Below are 18,029 nucleotides of genomic sequence, written 5' to 3' on the forward strand. Positions count from 1 at the left end.
TAAAAAGGAAAATGGTCAGAGACAAAAAATTAGCACCCTGGTATAATGAGGACACTCGCACTTTAAAACAGACCACTTGAAAACTGGAACGTAAATGGCGTCAAACAAAATTGGTAGTGTTCAAATTAGCGTGGAAGGAGAGCTTCCTGAAGTATAGAAAAGCTCTTAGTGCTGCTAGATCAACATATCTCTCCTCCCTAATAGAAGATAACAAAAATAATCCTAGATTCCTATTTAATACTGTAGCAAAATTAACCAGGAATAAGTCCACTATAGACACATGCACACCTGCAGTATATAATAGTAACAATTTCATGAATTTTTTTAATGACAAAATTGAGAATATCCAACAAAAAATTCAAACTACTAATTTAAAGGAACAGCCCACCGTACTTCCATCATGAAATGTGCTCTTATCTGAATTGAGACGAGCTGCTCCGTACCTGTCCGAGCTTTGCGCGACCTCCCAGTCAGTCAGACGCAGTCAGACGCGCTGTCACTCCTGTTAGCAATATAGCTAGGCTCAGTATGGCCAATGGTATTTTTTGGGGCTGTAGTTAGATGCGACCAAACTCTTCCGCGTTTTTCCTGTTTACATAGGTTTATATGACCAGTGATATGAAACAAGTTCAGTTACACAAATTGAAACGTAGCGATTTTCTATGCAATGGAAAGTCCGCACTATAATGACAGGAGTACTAACACCTTCTGCGCGCTTTGGCAGTGCATTGATATCTGAGCTCTGTATCAATGCGCTGCCGAAGCGTGCAGAAGGTGTTAGTACGCCTGTCATTATAGTGTGGACTTTCCATAGCATAGAAAATCACTACGTTTCAATTTGTGTAACTGAACTTGTTTCATATCACTGGTCATATAAACCTATGTAAACAGGAAAAACGCGGAAGAGTTTGGTCGCATCTAACTACAGCCCCAAAAAATACCATTGGCCATACTGAGCCTAGCTACATTGCTAACAGGAGTGACAGCACGTCTGACTGACTGGGAGGTCGCGCAAAGCTCGGACAGGTACGAAGCAGCTCGTCTCAATTCAGATAAGAGCACATTTCATTATGGAAGTACGGTGGACTGTTCCTTTAAGGTCAGACAATGAAAGTGACCTTGTAGTTAACTATATAACTGTATCAGATCATCAGTTAGAATGTTTTACTCCCCTTAAAGAAACTGAATTACTTTCATTAATCTCGGCATCAAAAGCCTCAACTTGTGAACTAGATCCCTTACCTACACGTCTATTCAAACAGATAATACCTGAAGTAATTGAACCACTTCTAAAAATAATAAATTCTTCTCTTACGATTGGCTATGTACCCAAATCCTTTAAACAAGCAGTTATCAAACCCCTGATTAAGCCTAGGTCACAACCGGCCGTACATGCTCCTACGGCCGGTCTACGTGCAAAAAACGCAAGAAACGCATGGAGGGCGCGCGTGTGACGTGCTGATTTTCGAGCCGTAGACTGGCCACAGAGGTTCTTTGTCATGTCAAACAAACTCTACGGGCGCTTACGTTTTTTTCAGGTTGCAAGACAAACTTGCAGCCAACGTGCATCTTTCTCCATGAAAAAAAAAAAAAAAAAAGCAGCAATTTGGGAAACTCCAAAAATCGCACAGCCAAAAAATTGTACGTCCGGTTGTGACCCAGGCTTTAAAAAACCTGACCTTGATCCCTGTCAGCTGTCCAATTATAGGCCAATATCAAACCTCCCCTATTGGAGATAACTCCAAGAGATAACTTGGAGATAACTCCAAGATCCTTGAAAAAGCTGTGGCACAGCAGTTATGCTCATATTTACATAGGAATAACATCCATGAAATGTATCAGTCAGGATTTAGACCTAATCACAGCACAGAAATAGCTTTGGTTAAAGTAGTAAATGACCTACTGTTGGTGTCTGATCAGGGCTGTGTCTCGCTACTTGTGTTGCTTGACCTTAGTGCAGCATTTGATACCATTGATCAGTCCCCCCAGGATTTCGCGGGCCTTTTTTGTGATTGTTGCGGGCTAAAATGTCTGATGTTGCGGGGGGTTTTCCAAAAAATTGCGATGAAAGTTGCAGTGTTTTTTAGGTTTTTGTTGCGATTACATTGCAGGAGGAAGTGAAAGTTGCAAGGAATTTTTGCGATTTTCTCTTTTTGTGATTAAAATTGAGTATGTTAAATATTAAGTTATTACTGGAAAACTATTGATAAAAAAAAACAGACACTGAGAAATGGTCCTATAAACAACTTTACCAATATATAAGATTACCAGGACTACAAAAATGCAGAAAAATAGGCTTTACTTATCCAAATGCACCTGTTGGTTCAAAAGTTAAAGTGCATAGAACCTCACAGCACAACATGAAGTTACCTTAAAATATAACATAAATGCCTCAGCTTTCATGTAAGAAAAAAAACTAATACTAGTACTGTGTGCAGGCAGTCTCTCCTGAAGACTAAATTAAACAATAATTATAAACTAATAAAATAAATGGCTCAGGCTTCATAGAAGAAAAAAACCAACAATTTGAACAGAATCTCACAGTATGATGCTGAAGCTGCCTAAACAATGGAAAATAAAATACCATTTTGGCAAAAATGTTGGCATCCATTAATTTCTTGTATTAAGTAAAAAAATAAAGTGCACACAGTCCTTCACTGTAAACATAACACACTTTCAGTAACAGAATTTAAGCCTATATAAACACTGCCTCGCACATGCTGCTTCTCTTGAACGTATACACGGAAGTAAGCAGTGTTGCCAGATACTGCTGAAGTTTCCTAGCCCAAAATATGTTCAAAACCCGCCAAAATGCACTTGAAACCGCCCAATCTGGCAACACTGGAAGTAAGGCGGAAGGTAGTTTGTCGATGTCACCTCAAGACGACGCCAACGATTGGTCAAATTTGCAGTAAAGTTGCGGTGATTGGATATAATTGCAACACTGCCCTGAATTCACGGGGATTGGTTGAATTTGCGTTGAAGTTGCAAATCGCAACATCGCGAAATCCTGGAGGGTCTGATTGATCATTCCATTCTTCTGGATAGACTAGGAAATGTTGTGGGAGTTAAGGGAATGGCCCTCTCCTGGCTCAGCTCTTATTTAACTGATCGTTATCAGTATGTTGATATAAATGGTGATATTTCTCGACGTACTGAGGTAAAGTTTGGTGTTCCACAAGGTTCTGTCTTGGGTCCACTGCTTTTTTCTCTATATATGTTACCTCTGGGTGATATTATTCATAAACATGGTATTAGTTTCCACTGTTATGCTGATGAGACACAGTCGTATGTTTCTGCAAAACCTGATGAGAGAGACCAGCTTTATCGAACTGAGGAATGTGTTAAGGACATTAGACACTGGATGCTTATTAACTTCCTTCTGCTTAACTCTGACAAGACTGAAGTACTTGTACTAGGACCACATACAGCTGATTCCACAGTGACTCTGGATGGCCTTTCTGTTTCTTCACGTGCAGCAGTAAAAGACCTCGGAGTGATTATTGACCCCAGTCTTTCATTTGAAAATCACATTGATAACATTACCCGGATAGCTTTCTTTCATCTCAGAAATATTGGCAAGATAAGAAATTTAATGTCACTACATGACACGGAAAAACTAGTTCATGCTTTCGTTACCTCCAGGTTGGATTATTGTAATGCCTTACTGTCTGGATGTTCCAATAAGTGCATAAACAAGTTCCAGTTAGTTCAAAATGCAGCAGCAAGAGTCCTTACTAGAAATAGAAAATATGACCCCATCACCCCTGTCTTATCCACACTGCATTGGCTCCCCATCAAATTTTATATTGATTATAAAATACTACTATTGACCTTTAAAGCACTGAATGGTCTCGCACCACAGTACCTGAGTGAACTTCTGCTCCTCTATGACCCACCACACCTACTTAGATCAAAAGGTGCAGGCTATCTGCTGGTACCTCATATAGTGAAGGCTACATCAGGGGGCAGAGCCTTTTCTTACAAAGCTCCACAGTTATGGAACAGCCTTCCAAGTAATGTTCGGGAATCAGACACAGTCTCAGTGTTTAAGTCTCGGCTGAAAACATATCTGTTTAGTCAAGCCTTTTGTTAATGGTGTTTATGAGCTAAAGGTGTAGATCTAGAGGGTCCTCAGACAGAGTGTGTTTTGGTAAACTGGGATGTATGGATGCTGTCAGTCCCCACTCACTTGCTCACTCGAGTTTGTTGACGGTGTAGTGGCTGCTGCTTTATGTCACGGGGCTCCCTCATGCCTGTGTTACCTTCTGGCTCTCCCCTTTTAGTTATGCTGTCATAGTTAGTTGCCGGAGTCCCTGCTTGTACTCAGTGCAATATGTATACTGCTCCTACTTATTAAGGTGACGTTGGGCATACCTAACCACCTGTGTTTTCTTTCCCTCTCCCCCCCCCAAATCTGTCCCTCTGAGTTACATGGAGTCAACAGGAAATCTTTTGGTGGAGACCTCAACTGGCTATCGTAGCCTGCAGGGAATCGGCCGTCAGACTTCTGTCGCATGTCCCAGACCTGGTGAAATGTAACTGAATTGTCTTGGAAAGCCCCAAGGGTCCCATCTGCATCCCATCACCCAATCAAGCATCCAGCCAGAGCAGGTTATGATATTTTTTAACCATATTAACATGCCATTGTTGTGTATTATGCCTGATGTCAAGACTCTCGTCTCTGCGAGCCTACCACACAGATTTAATACTTGTGTCATTTTTAGGGCATACCTAACAACCTGTGTTTTCTCCCCCCCCCCATCTGTCCCTCTGAGTTACATGTTGGTCCTGAGATTGAGATGCTGACCTCTTCTGCCCCCCAGACCTGCTTGATCCATCCTGGTGCCCTGTGTCTGGTTGGAGTTTTATCGCATCGCTCCTGTGGAGGACGGCCCCATGAGGACAGTTGAAAGGTCCACCTGGAGGACGCTCTGGACTCTTACAGTAATGCTTTTATGGTTGAGGACTACAGTTGACTTGCTAACTTTAGGACTGCAGTCGTCATGAACAGTTTTGCACTCAAATTTCCATCAATGAAGAGTTACATCATCAACAAAACTGTCTTCATGTTAAAACTGTTAATGTTATAGTCATGCTGTCTGTTGTTGCCCAAATGAGTATGGGTTCCTTTTTGAGTCTGGTTCCTCTCGAGGTTTCTTCCTCATGTCGTTTGAGGGAGTTTTTCCTTGCCACCGTCGCCACAGGCTTGCTCATTGGGGATAGATTAGGGACAAAATTAGCTCATGTTTTAAGTCGTTCAAATTCTGTAAAGCTGCTTTGCGACAATGCTTATTGTTAAAAGCGCTATACAAATAAACTTGACTTGAAATGCCCTCACTGGTGCAGTTTCAGAAGCTGAACTCAGGGTGGATTTCTTGAGGGTCTGTACCAGCTGAGGAAGCGCAGACAGGGTCACATATTGTTCCCCACTCAGGAACACTGTAGCCCCCTCGAAAGATTCAAGAATCTGAGTCAGTTCTTCAGTCAAGATCCCCTGCTCTGGCTTCAGATCCAAATAGTGATGCTTTCCCCGTGGGTTGACTGCAGGATCAGAAAGAGCTGCAGCCACTGGCCATCTCTGTTCAAGGAGCCTGGATAGCATATGAAGTGTACTGTTCCACTGAGTACTGATATCCTGTACCAACATGTGCTGTTGCACTCCCATTTGCTGCTGCTTTTCTTTAAGTTTTGTGCAGGCCAGTTCACTCTTTTTAAAGTGCTCCACCAGGCATCTCGCAGAGGCCACACAACTTGAGATGGATTTGTTATTTTTCAGTGTATTCTGCACAACCAAATTCAGTGTGTGCCCTGCACATCTAACAGAGGCCCATCCATGTCTCTCTTTCAGAATTCTAGCAGCTGCCACTACATTGGCCCCATTGTCATGGACAACTGCCTTCACCTTTTCAAAAGGAATGTGAAATTTGGTAGCAGCCTCCTCCAGCCAATCTGCAATGTTTGTGGCTGTATGCCTCTCCTCTAGAGACATTATAGTAAGGGAGAGGGACTTCATTTCCCAGTCATCTCCCAAAAAATGACATGTGACCCCCAGATAAGCCTCTGTGGCCACACTCGTCCAAATGTCTGTTGTCAGTGCAACACAGTCTGTCTCCTGAAGAACACTCTTTAATGTATGTTATTTCTGAGTACTTTTGCGCCATCATATTTGTGAAATATGTTCTTGAGGGAATGGTGCATTTGGGATTGAAAGCTTTGATCATATTCTTAAATCCTGTGTCCTCCACCATGGACAGTGGGCGCATGTCTGTGATGAGCATATTTAAAATGCTGTTGGTAAAAACTGCAGCTTCTTCCACAGTGCAGGAGGGGCCTGAACGAACGAAGCTGTCCATGCGCTGTTGTGATGTACTGTGGGGGAAAAAAAAAAAAAAAAAAAAAAAAAAAACATTGATTTGTACAACAAATGCTACAAACTCGCCCAAAAGTAAATCTATATGCTAATGAATGTAGATTTGTCCATCTGTAGCATTTATTATTACTACTTTATGTATGGGAAAGGCATGTTTTGAGATGTAAACTCTGTGCGTGTGTGCGTACACACGCGGGAGGGAGAGATGAAGAGGGATGAATTACGAGTGAGATTTTGGGGCATTTGCTCTCTTGTTACTTATCATGCCTCATCACTATCGACTCATAACACAGGCTACAAATAATTACAAATACTGTACTAATGTTCTAACAAGCGAGTGTTCATATCAGTTAGCAATCGTAAAAATACGTTACCTTGTAGAGGCTCCCAGTCCGCTTGGAGAAGTGCAGTTCATGTGAGGATGCTTTCGGTTCAGGTGCTGCAGCAGTGACGAAGTACTATTATGGTAGGCCAGGTCCGTTTTACAGTGTATACACTGCACTACGTTGTACGCCTTACGAAGCGTAAAATGGTCCCACACTTTAGAAATTTTCTGCCTTTTACGCACACCGGTATCTTCGTTTTCCGCCACTGCCAGAGAGCAAATTAAATCGTGCCGCCTTAAATCTTTGAAATGCGCGTCAATTATTACAGTCTGTGTGAAACAATGATACCGGAGCTGCGCAGTCGTCTACAAAGCGGGAGTAATACGATAGCAGAGACATTTAAAATAGACGGACTTTGGTGACATGAATTAAACGAAGCCTCGAGGCAAAGAATTTGCCTCGAACATTTTTTGTAATCGAATTATTTGAGTTACTCGAATAATCATTTCAGCCCTAGTGTCAATTCTATCTTTTTTAACTAGGTGGCACTATGGAGTTAATGAAACCCACCTACACGAATTTTCAATATCACCTCAAATTGTATCACAGGACAAACGTGCAAAATTCCATGAGTTTTTGGCCATTATAAGCCCCTCAGAACAGCGCCGGAACATTTCAAAATCCCTCATTCCATCCAGCATGGCTGACTTCCTGTTGGGCGGAGTCATATACAACCAAGTGAAATTTGTCCTTTACCACAAGAGTATCGATCACACCAAATCTCCTGCCGATCTGAGCAACTTCATCTCAACCATAGCTTGTTCTGGGGGCACTATAGGGCTTTGGGACCACGCCCAGTCCCTTGCTCAGTGTAACTTTGTGATCTTATGCACATTTGATCAGTGTGCCAAAATTCATGAGTTTAAGCATCGCAAGTGCCTCAAAAACAAGTTTTCCTGCAGAGAAAAAAAATAATTAGAAGAAAAAAACAACATGCCGAAAACAATAGGGCTTTGCACCTACAGTGCACCTCAGTGCTCAGGCCCTAAAAACAGCACAAAAATTAACCATTTTGAAGACAGGTTAAGCCTTACTTACACAAAAGACGGTGCCTGGCTGACCCCCAGGTGAAATTATCATGGGATGCGTGACGTCATGTGCAAGAGGTCTATTTGTCCATCTCTTAATTGACCTGAACTGTCTGCCCAAGGGCATCAGTTCAAAGAGAGAATATCTGGGGTGGGACGGATCTTTTAATATACCCTGGGTTCTTTTGAGGCAGCAGGAACTGTAAAGCTCTTCCAGGCAGGGGACAGGGCATCCGATGATTATCTGGGCGGTGGTGACGACCTTCTGGAGCACTTTTCTCTCTGCTGCTATGCAGCTAGCAAACCACACACTGATGCAGTATGTAAGTATGCTCTCTGTGGAGCAATGGTAGAAGGACACAAGCAGTTTTTGAGTGAGGTGGTTCTTCCTGAGGATCCTCAGGAAGTCTTTGCTGTGCCTTATTTATCACTTGTGTGGTGTTGGTGCTCCAGGTCAGGTCCTCCTCCATGTGCACCCCCCCAGGAACCGGAAGTCCAAGATCCTCTCTACACATTCCCCACTGATGAGAATAGGCTGAATGTCCGTTTTCTTTTTCCTGAAGTCTATGAGCAGCTCCTTGGCTTTGGTAGTGTTGAGGACCAGGTTGTTGTCTCTGCACCACCCAGACAGCTGGTCCACCTCATCCTGATAAGCAGACTCCTTCCTCCCCAGAGATGAGCCCCACTATCATCCGCAAATTTGACAATGTCATTACTGGAGTGAGCAGGATGCAGTCGTAAGTGAAGAGGGTGAAGAGTAGGAGGCTCAGCACACAGCCCTGTGGGAAGCCAGTGCTAAGGCTGAGATGTGGGGGGGCCTACTCTCACCCTTTGGGAGCAATCAGACAGGAAGTCCTTTATCCAAAGGCAGATGGATTGAGACAGTCCCAGGTCTGTCGGCTTGGACACAAGTCTGTGAGGGAGAATGGTGTTGAATGCTGAGGTAAAGTTCACAAAGAGCAGCCCAACATAGCTCTCCTGTTGCTCAAGGTGAGTAAGGGCAGTGTGGAAAGTTGTGGTTATGGCATCCTCTGGACCTGTTAGCTCTGCAAGCATACTGGTGTCTGTCTAACATGGGTGGGAAGCTTGCAATGATGAGTCCGGACCAGTTTCTCAAAGCACTTCATGATGACAGCAGTAAGTGCCACTGGACAGTGGTCATTCAGGCTGCTGCTGATGGTCTGTTTTTGGCAGTGGAACTATCGAGAGGACTTCAGGCAGGGAGGGACGGTGGACTGGGATAGGGACTGGTTGACTTCTCGTGATATCCTGTGGTCTGTACATAACATGGTTCAAGGAGATGCATGTCTCCAAGATGCATGTCCGTCAGAAATACTGGCCAGAGGTGATCAATTACTGCAGGAGTCTTGGTCAAGGTGGCCCATTGCTATTTAGCCCCTAATACCCTCTAAACTTAAATATTAACAGTCCCATGAGCCTTTGCACTCTGGCAAGGCTCAGTGGAACTGGCAACATCTAGGGTGACTGCCTTTTCTGGTCACGACAACAATAATCCTCCTCCCTGGACCTAAAATTATTTTCAAAATCAAACTGAGAATGGGATTAAAGGCCATTTAGTTTTAAAAAATGTAAAATTTCTAAATAAGTGATTACAACGGGTGGTGTAGTGGTTAGCGCTGTTGCCTCACAGCAAGAAGGTCCAGGTTCGAGCCCCGTGGCCAGCGAGGGCCTTTCTGTGTGGAGTTTGCATCTTCTCCACGTGTCCGTGTGGGTTTCCTCCGGGTGCTCCGGTTTCCCCCACAGTCCAAAGACATGCAGGTTAGGTTAACTGGTGACTCTAAATTGACCGTAGGTGTAAGTGTGAGTGTGAATGGTTGTCTGTGTGTCAGCCCTGTGATGACCTGGCGACTTGTCCAGGGTGTACCCCGCCTTTTGCCCGTAGTCAGCTGAGATAGCCTCCAGCTTGCCTGCAACCCTGTAGACCAGGATAAAGTGGCTAAAGATAATGAGATGAAGTGATTACAACCCTTTTTAATTAAAAAGCAAAGTCATTGTTGTATTTAAAAATATATATTATTTCATAAGCCTGTCTAAAAACGCATGGGGTTGCTCAAAATTCCACAGCACACTTTGTCTCATAGCACACCAGGTATATACCATACAATAGTGCTTGAATGTTTGTGAACCCTTTAGAATTTTCTATATTTCTGCATAAATATGACCTAAAACATCATCGGATTTTCACACAAGTCCTAAAAGTAGATAAAGAAAACCCAGTTAAACAAATGAGACAAAAATATTATACTTGGTCATTTATTTATTGAGGAAAATGATCCAATATTACAAATCTGTGAGTGGCAAAAGTATGTGAACCTTTACTTTCAGTATCTGGTGTCACCCTCCAGTGCAGCAATAACTTCAACTAAATGTTTCCGGTAACTGCTGATCCGTCCTGCACACTGGCTTGGAGGAATTTTAGCCCATTCCTCCATACAGAACAGCTTCAACTCTGGAATGTTGGTAAGTTTCCCCACATGAACTGCTCACTTCAGGTTCTTCCCACAATATTTAGATTGGATTAAAGTCAGGACATTGACTTGGCCATTCCAAAACATTAACTTTATTCTTCTTTAACCATTCTTTGGTAGAACGACTTGTGTGCTTAGGGTCATTGTCTTGCTGCATGACCCACCTTCTCTTGAGATTCAGTTCATGGACAGATGTCCTGACATTTTCCTTTAGAATTTGCTGGTATAATTCAGAATTCATTGTTCCATCAATGATGGCAAGCCGTCCTGGCCCAGATGCAGCAAAACAGGCCCAAACCATGATACTACTACCACCACCATGTTTCACAGATGGGATAAGGTTCTTATGCTGGAATGCAGTGTTTTCCTTTCTCCAAACATAACACTTCTCATTTAAATCAAAAAGTTCTATTTTGGTCTCATCCATCCACAAAACATTTTGCTAATAGCCTTCTGGCTTGTCCACGTGATCTTTAGCAAGCTGCAGACGAGCAGCAATGTTCTTTTTGGACAGCAGTGGCTTTCTCCTTGCAACCCTGCCATGCACACCATTGTTGCTCAAGTATTCTCCTGATGGTAGATTCATGAACATTAACATTGGCTAATGTGAGAGAGGCCTTCGGTTGCTTAGAAGTTACCCTGGGGTCCTTTGTGACCTCGCCGACTATTACACGCGGCGATCTTTGTTGGCCGACCACTCCTGGGGAGGGTAACAATGGTCTTGAATTTCCTCAATTTGTACATAATCTGTCTGACTGTGGATTGCTGGAGTCCAAACTCTTTAGGAGATGGTTTTGTAAACTCTTTCAGCCTGATGAGCATCAACAGCGCTTTTTCTGAGGTCCTCAGAAATCTCCTTTGTTCGTGCCATGATACACTTCCACAAACGTGTTGTGAAGATCAGACTTTGATAGATCCCTGTTCTTTAAATAAAACAGGGTGCCCACTCACACCTGATTGTCATCCTGACGGTCAAACACCTGACTCTAATTTCACCTTCAAATGAACTGCTAATCCTAGAGATTCACACACTTTTCCTACTCACAGATATGTCTCATCTCATTATCTCTAGCTGCTTTATCCTGTTCTACAGGGTCACAAGCAAGCTGGAGCCTATCCTAGCTGACTATGGGCGAAAGACAGGGTACACCCTGGACAAGTCGCCAGATCATCACAGGGCTGACACAGACAGAGAACCATTCACACTCACATTCACACCTACGGTCAATTTAGAGTCACCAGTTAACCTAACCTGTATGTCTTTGGACTGTGGGGGAAACCGGAGCACCCGGAGGAAACCCATGCTCACAAATATGTAATATTGGATCATTTTCCTCAATAAATAAATGACCAAGTATAATATTTTTGTCTCATTTGTTTAACTGGGTTCTCTTTATCTACTTTTAGGACTTGTGTGAAAATCTGATGTTTTAGGTTATAATTATGCAGAAATATAGAAAATTCTAAAGGGTTCACAAACTTTCAAGTACCTCTGTACATATCCAAATCAACCCTCACCAAACCGATGTTGAAATTATACGAGGGCAAGTCAAAAATTCTCAGACAAATGAAAAAAATCTTTATTTATGAAAATAACAAAGCTATTTCTCTACATATCCTCCATTTAAGTCTAAACACTTCTGCAAGCGATGTTTTCATCGGAGAATTCCTTCTTTGAATTCCTTTTGAAATTATAACCTCTGTCTTAGAACTTTTTGACTTTTGTTTGCACTTATGAATTCATGGAAATGAAACTGATTGCGTAAAAAGTCATACCAATTGCATACCCCAGCATCAAACCAACTCTCATAGTGGCAAATTGTGTGGCATCGAAAATCATCAGATCATTGGTGTGGTCAGAAGTTTTATATTAACTTTAGCATTAATTATAGCTAACAATATATGTTCAAATCCTGTAGTGTCATGCTTCTCTGTTTAGCCTTGACATTTAGAAAAGAAACAAACTGCAAGTGTGAATGAATAAGTTCTTTGTTTTTGCGCGCGTGTGAGAAGCTGCTACTGGGTTGTCGTGGATGCGGCAGAGTCAAGGAAAACTTGGGACAGTTTTTCTCAGCTGCAGTTGGGAAAACAGACTATTACAAAATGTTGATGGAAGCTATGATTATGACTAATATCTTGTGTAAGACAGGAAGCTGAACATGCCTAGAAGTAAATATGGGAGGACCTATGTTAGTGACTACCTGGGCTTGTGATTTTATGGGACTTTCATTAAATTATACAATAAATAAATACATTTGCTTGAGCATTATTCAGGTGTTACTCGTATTTCTATTATTAACAGGTGAATTTCCACCACACTGGCTAAAAGAATCGATGTAGGATCGCATTGTGATCAAACTTGTGATTTACACCACTCATCCACATATCAGTGACAAGAAGAAATTGATGTTAATTGGAGCTACTTTCATCTAGTCATCATATTTTGTTTCTTAAAAATATACAATCTTCATAATAAATTTATGACAAACTCACAACTGAGGAGTCTCCACTGTTCCTGGCTTCCTCTCTGTTTACCAGCTCTACCTGGCAGGGTCCAAAGTGTGCACCTACTGGAACAGTCTCCCCCTTATTAAACACTCCCAGGCTTGCATCAGGAATACTGGACTTCTGGATTTCTAGCCCAGAAGGAAGAGTTTGTCTGGCTCGGTCAGGGACTCCCATGGGAACAGAAGTATCTGGGATGAAGAGGGGCGGTCCATGAACCTCACATTTGTTGAAGAAGAAGGATTTGCAAAATTTGCAGTCTGGGAGTAGAGAAAACACAACAGGAAGAAATGAGGCCCAAATGTGTGTATGTATCTAAGACCACACACACAGTACATTAGTCCTGTATAAAAATTATCATAAGAAAGTTTGCCAGTAAGGTTCACTGAGCATCTGGTTGAGACTAGAGATGTCCGTCAGGACTGAGATCTCACAGGAGTACACACAAGGTACACAAGTACGAATTGTTTTTACTTCCTTGTGGGCATAAACAAGTGGTCAGAAGCTTGCAGGGCAAAATAAAACCATGTTCATTAGCATGACTGTGGCACTATGTGATGTATTTACAGCATTCTTAGGACCTGCCTGGTCAGGGTCATGGTTGTTTTCAAAGAACTTGCTTATCTTTTGGGAAACAGAATATCCCAAATTTGTTATGAAATCACATGCAGGTACAAACAAAAATAACTGTCCACACAGTAAGTAAGTCTCATCTCATCTCATTATCTCTAGCCACTTTATCCTTCTACAGGGTCGCAGGCAAGCTGGAGCCTATCCCAGCTGACTACAGGCGAAAGGCAGGGTACACCCTGGACAAGTCGCCAGGTCATCACAGGGCTGACACATAGACACAGACAACCATTCACACTCACATTCACACCTACGGTCAATTTAAAGTCACCAGTTAACCTAACCTGCATGTCTTTGGACTGTGGGGGAAACCGGAGCACCCGGAGGAAACCCACGCGGACACGGGGAGAACATGCAAACTCCGCACAGAAAGGCCCTCGCCGGCCCCCGAACCCAGGACCTTCTTGCTGTGAGGCGACAGCGCTAACCACTACACCACCGTGCCGCCCAGTAAGTAAGTAAGTAAATAAATAAAATAGTCCAACGCACATCTCTGAGCTTGCTGACAATTCTGGTATTTCTAGGCCTAGGCATTTTTCCAAATGCCATACATCTAGAATTCATATTTAATTTAAAAAAAATTATGAAAAAAAATTCACACCTAGTGGCAATTTAAGCATAACCAATTTGCTGAAGGAGAAACCAGTGGGGGCGGCACGGTGGTGTACTGGTTAGCGCTGTTGCCTCACAGCAAGAAGGTCCAGGTTCGAGCCCCGTGGCCGGCAAGGGCCTTTCTGTGCAAAGTTTGCATGTTCTCCCCATGTCCGTGTGGGTTTCCTCCGGGTGCTCCGATTTCCCCCACAGTCCAAAGACATGCAGGTTAGGTTAACTGGTGACTCTAAATTGAGCGTAGGTGTGAATGTGAGTGTGAATGGTTGTCTGTGTCTATGTGTCAGCCCTGTGATGACCTGGCGACTTGTCCAGGGTGTACCCCGCCTTTCGCCCGTAGTCAGCTGGGATAGGCTCCAGCTTGCTTGCGACCCTGTAGAACAGGATAAAGCGGCTAGAGATGATGAGATGAGAAACCAGTGGACCCAGAGGAAGGAAGTGTAGGGTTTCTACACTGACGGAGGAGAACTTGCAAAACTTCATACAGACAGCAACCCAAGCTTAGAATCAAATCCAGGACCCTGGAGGTGCGCCACTGTGATGCCCCTAAACCTGTATACAGATATTTGGACTCCTGTCCATCACACCCATCTGTGCTGATTGAGCATCCCATTCCAGGGGCATACTCTCTGTCCCCTATTAATCACAGCCGACTGGGGTCTTCTGTGAGCTCATGCATGTGGGAAAGAGAGCACATGGCACTGTCCTCCGGGTGCGTTTTGCTATCCTGTGACACAGCATGAGCTGCATTTGGAAAAGAGGAGGTTGATGGCTTTACATGTCTTGGAGGAAGCACGTGTTAGCCTTCGCTCACATGGTTAGAGGAGACCTGGATGGTGGATGGATACTAGCAGGTGACCACAATGGGGAGAAAATGGGTGGAAAAAAAACCTATAGTCTTCTAATGTGGTGAAGACGTTAAGACACGTTTATTTAGCATTTATGGAAGGGGACCCAGGTAACAGTCAGTAAGTTTCCCAAGATGGAGGCGTCTTCAGGACAGAGGAGTTTGTGCTTTCTGGTTTATCAGTCACACAACATCCCACATTTTTTTTTGTCTCAGAATATTCTCAGCTGGAGAGAATGACATTCTATGTAAACAGAAACAAATAAAACATGCAATGTATCATTCATAAATTAAAAATTGTAATTGTAAGCAAATCACTGTGGTATGAGGGGAATAATACACTTTGGGCCTTGCTGTCATATGAAAATAAACAAGATGAGTGTCATCTATATCCCCCACCCTACAGTGGTGCTTGAAAAAGTTTGTGAACCCTTTAAAATTTTCTCTATTTCTGCATAAATATGGCCTAAAACATCATCAGATTTTCACACAAGTCCAAAAAGTAGATAAAGAAAACCCAGTTAAACAAATGAAACAAAAATATTATACTTGGTCATTTATTTATTGAGAAAAATGAACCAATATTACATATCTGTGAGTAGCAAAAGTATGTGAATCTTTGCTTTCAGTATCTGGTGTGACCCCCTTGTGCAGCAATAACTGCAACTAAACGTTTCCGGTAACCGTTGATCAGTCTTGCACACCGGCTTAGAGGAATTTTAGCCCATTCCTCCGTACAGAACAGCTTCAACTCTGGGATGTTGGTGGGTTTCCTCACAAACTGCTCGCTTCAGGTTCTTCCACAACATTTTGGTTGGATTAAGGTCAGGACGTTGATTTGGCCATTCCAAAACATTAACTTTATTCTTCTTTAACCATTCTTTGGTAGAAAGACTTGTGTGCTTAGGGTCGTTGTCTTGCTGCATGCCCCACCTTCTCTTGAGATTCAATTCATGGACAGATGTCCTGACATTTTCCTTTAGAATTCGCTGGTATAATTCAGAATTCATTGTTCCATCAAATGATGGCAAGCCATCTTGGCCCAGATGCAGCAAAACAGGCCCAAACCATGATACTACCACCACCATGTTTCACAGATGGGATAAGGTTCTTCTGCTGGAATGCAGTGTTTTCCGTTCTCCAAACATAACGCTTCTCATTTAAACCAAAAAGTTCTATTTTAGTCTTATCTTTCCACGAAACATTTTTCCAATAGCCTTCTGGCTTGTCCATGTGATCTTTAGCAAACTGCAGATGAGCAGCAATGTTCTTTTTGGAGAGCAGTGGCTTTCTCCTTGCAACCCTGCCATGCACACCATTGTTGTTCAGTGTTCTCCTGATGGTGGATTCATGAACATTAACATTAGCCAATGGCCTTCAGTTGCTTAGAAGTTACCCTGGGGTCCTTTGTGACCTCCCCAACTATTACATGCCTTGCTCTTGGAGTGATCTTTGTTGGTCGACCACTCCTGAGGAGGGTAACAATGGTCTTGAATTTCCTCCATTTGTACACAATCTGTCTGACTGTGGATTGGTGGAGTCCAAACTCTTTAGAGATGGTTTTGTAACTTTTTCCAGCCTAATGAGCATCAACAATGCTTTTTCTGAGGACCTCAGAAATCTCCTTTGTTCGTGCCATGATACACTTTCATGTGTTGTGAAAATCAGACTTTGATAGATCCTTGTTCTTTAAATAAAACAGGGTGCCCAATCACACCTGATTGTCATCCTATTGATTGAAAACACCTGACTAATTTCACCTTCAAATTAACTGCTAATCCTAGAGATTCACATACTTTTGCCACTCACAGATATGTAATATTGGATCATTTTCCTCAATAAATAAATGGCCAAGTATAATATTTTTGTCTCATTTGTTTAACTGGGTTCTCTTTATCTATTTTTTGGACTTGTGTAAAAATCTGATGTTGTTTTAGGTCATATTTATGCAGAAATAGAGAAAATTCTGAAGGGTTCACAAACTTTCAAGCACCACTGTATATACCAACTACATACCAAGTTTCAAGATATTATGCGTCACATTTTTCAAGTTCTGCTGCAGGAAACAAACCCTGCCTCTTTACACTGATCTCAGCAGCCCATGGCATAAGCCTACCGGACTTTTGATCCAGGTGAGCTAAAAATTAAAATTTCTCACATTTTCTTAGTATCAAAAGGCACTACCTAATACTTAATAAAGCATTACTTAAATCAACACATACCAACTTTTAAGATCATACCACTCAGTTTTCAAGTTCTGCTCCGGAAACAAAACCTACTCCTCAGACTAACTTGAGAGACTAAGTCTAAAAATTTTTTCCATGGTAACATGAAAAATTAAAATTTCTTAAGCTGAAAAGGCACATCTACATCATCTTGTTAACATGTATACCAAGTTTCAAATCTGCATCATGAATAGTTTTGGATACATGCTCCAGAAACAAACATTGTTCTTCGAAACTAAGTCAAAATCTATTTTTTAAAAATCTGAAAAATACTTTTTTTCAAAAATCCAAAATAGCAAAAGGGACCACCTCACATGTGGCTTGATATGTATACAAAGTTTCATGAAGATTTTCAGTAGTTTTAAAAAGATATAGCCTGGAAACGAAAACGTGACTGGACGGACGGAACCCGTTTCTATATCCCCCGGCACAGATTTTTATCTAACAGCATGACCCATCATGTGTTACTCCACACTTTTTTATTCAGGTTAACATCAATTTGTAAATGACTAATGTATTTTAAATAAGTAAATAAATAAAATCCTTGCTACCATATTAAAATGTGAATTGTTTATAGTGTATCAATAAAAATATCAATTTGTCACAATGTGTTGACTAAATAATCCGAGACTGAGGCTACATCCCAAATGTACTGTATTGCACTTTTAGTGCACCAGATAGCATGTAGGGTAAAGAATAAACAGTGAGTGTTACTGAGCACCAGAGTGGCCTGATGTCTTACAGAGGTAGTGTTTACTGTCAGGATCTTCCACTTTAACAGAGAGACCTTCAGGTGGGTTGTCGAGGTCATCTCTATGGTTGTAGATTTTCAGCTCCAGTGTCTCCTCTTTCTTCACACAGACCTCTGACATCCCTCCAGCCATGGATGTCTTGGTTTTCATGTCCTCACACAGCTAAAGATCAAACAACAAACCTG

General features: G+C 42.2%; 1 protein-coding gene and 1 pseudogene across 1 annotated transcript in view; one reads left to right on the top strand and one right to left on the bottom strand.

The window, feature by feature from the left end:
* The window catches only part of LOC132867784 (histone H3-like), a 1,068,851-nt gene that overhangs the window by 87,503 nt on the left and 963,319 nt on the right, over positions 1–18,029 (top strand). The gene's annotated exons all lie outside the window — the stretch shown is intronic.
* Positions 1–18,029, bottom strand: part of LOC132867699 (zinc finger protein 883-like) — a 90,996-nt pseudogene that overhangs the window by 37,089 nt on the left and 35,878 nt on the right.

Source organism: Neoarius graeffei, chromosome 19 (genome assembly GCF_027579695.1).
Source record: "Neoarius graeffei isolate fNeoGra1 chromosome 19, fNeoGra1.pri, whole genome shotgun sequence".
Lineage (NCBI taxonomy): Eukaryota > Metazoa > Chordata > Actinopteri > Siluriformes > Ariidae > Neoarius > Neoarius graeffei.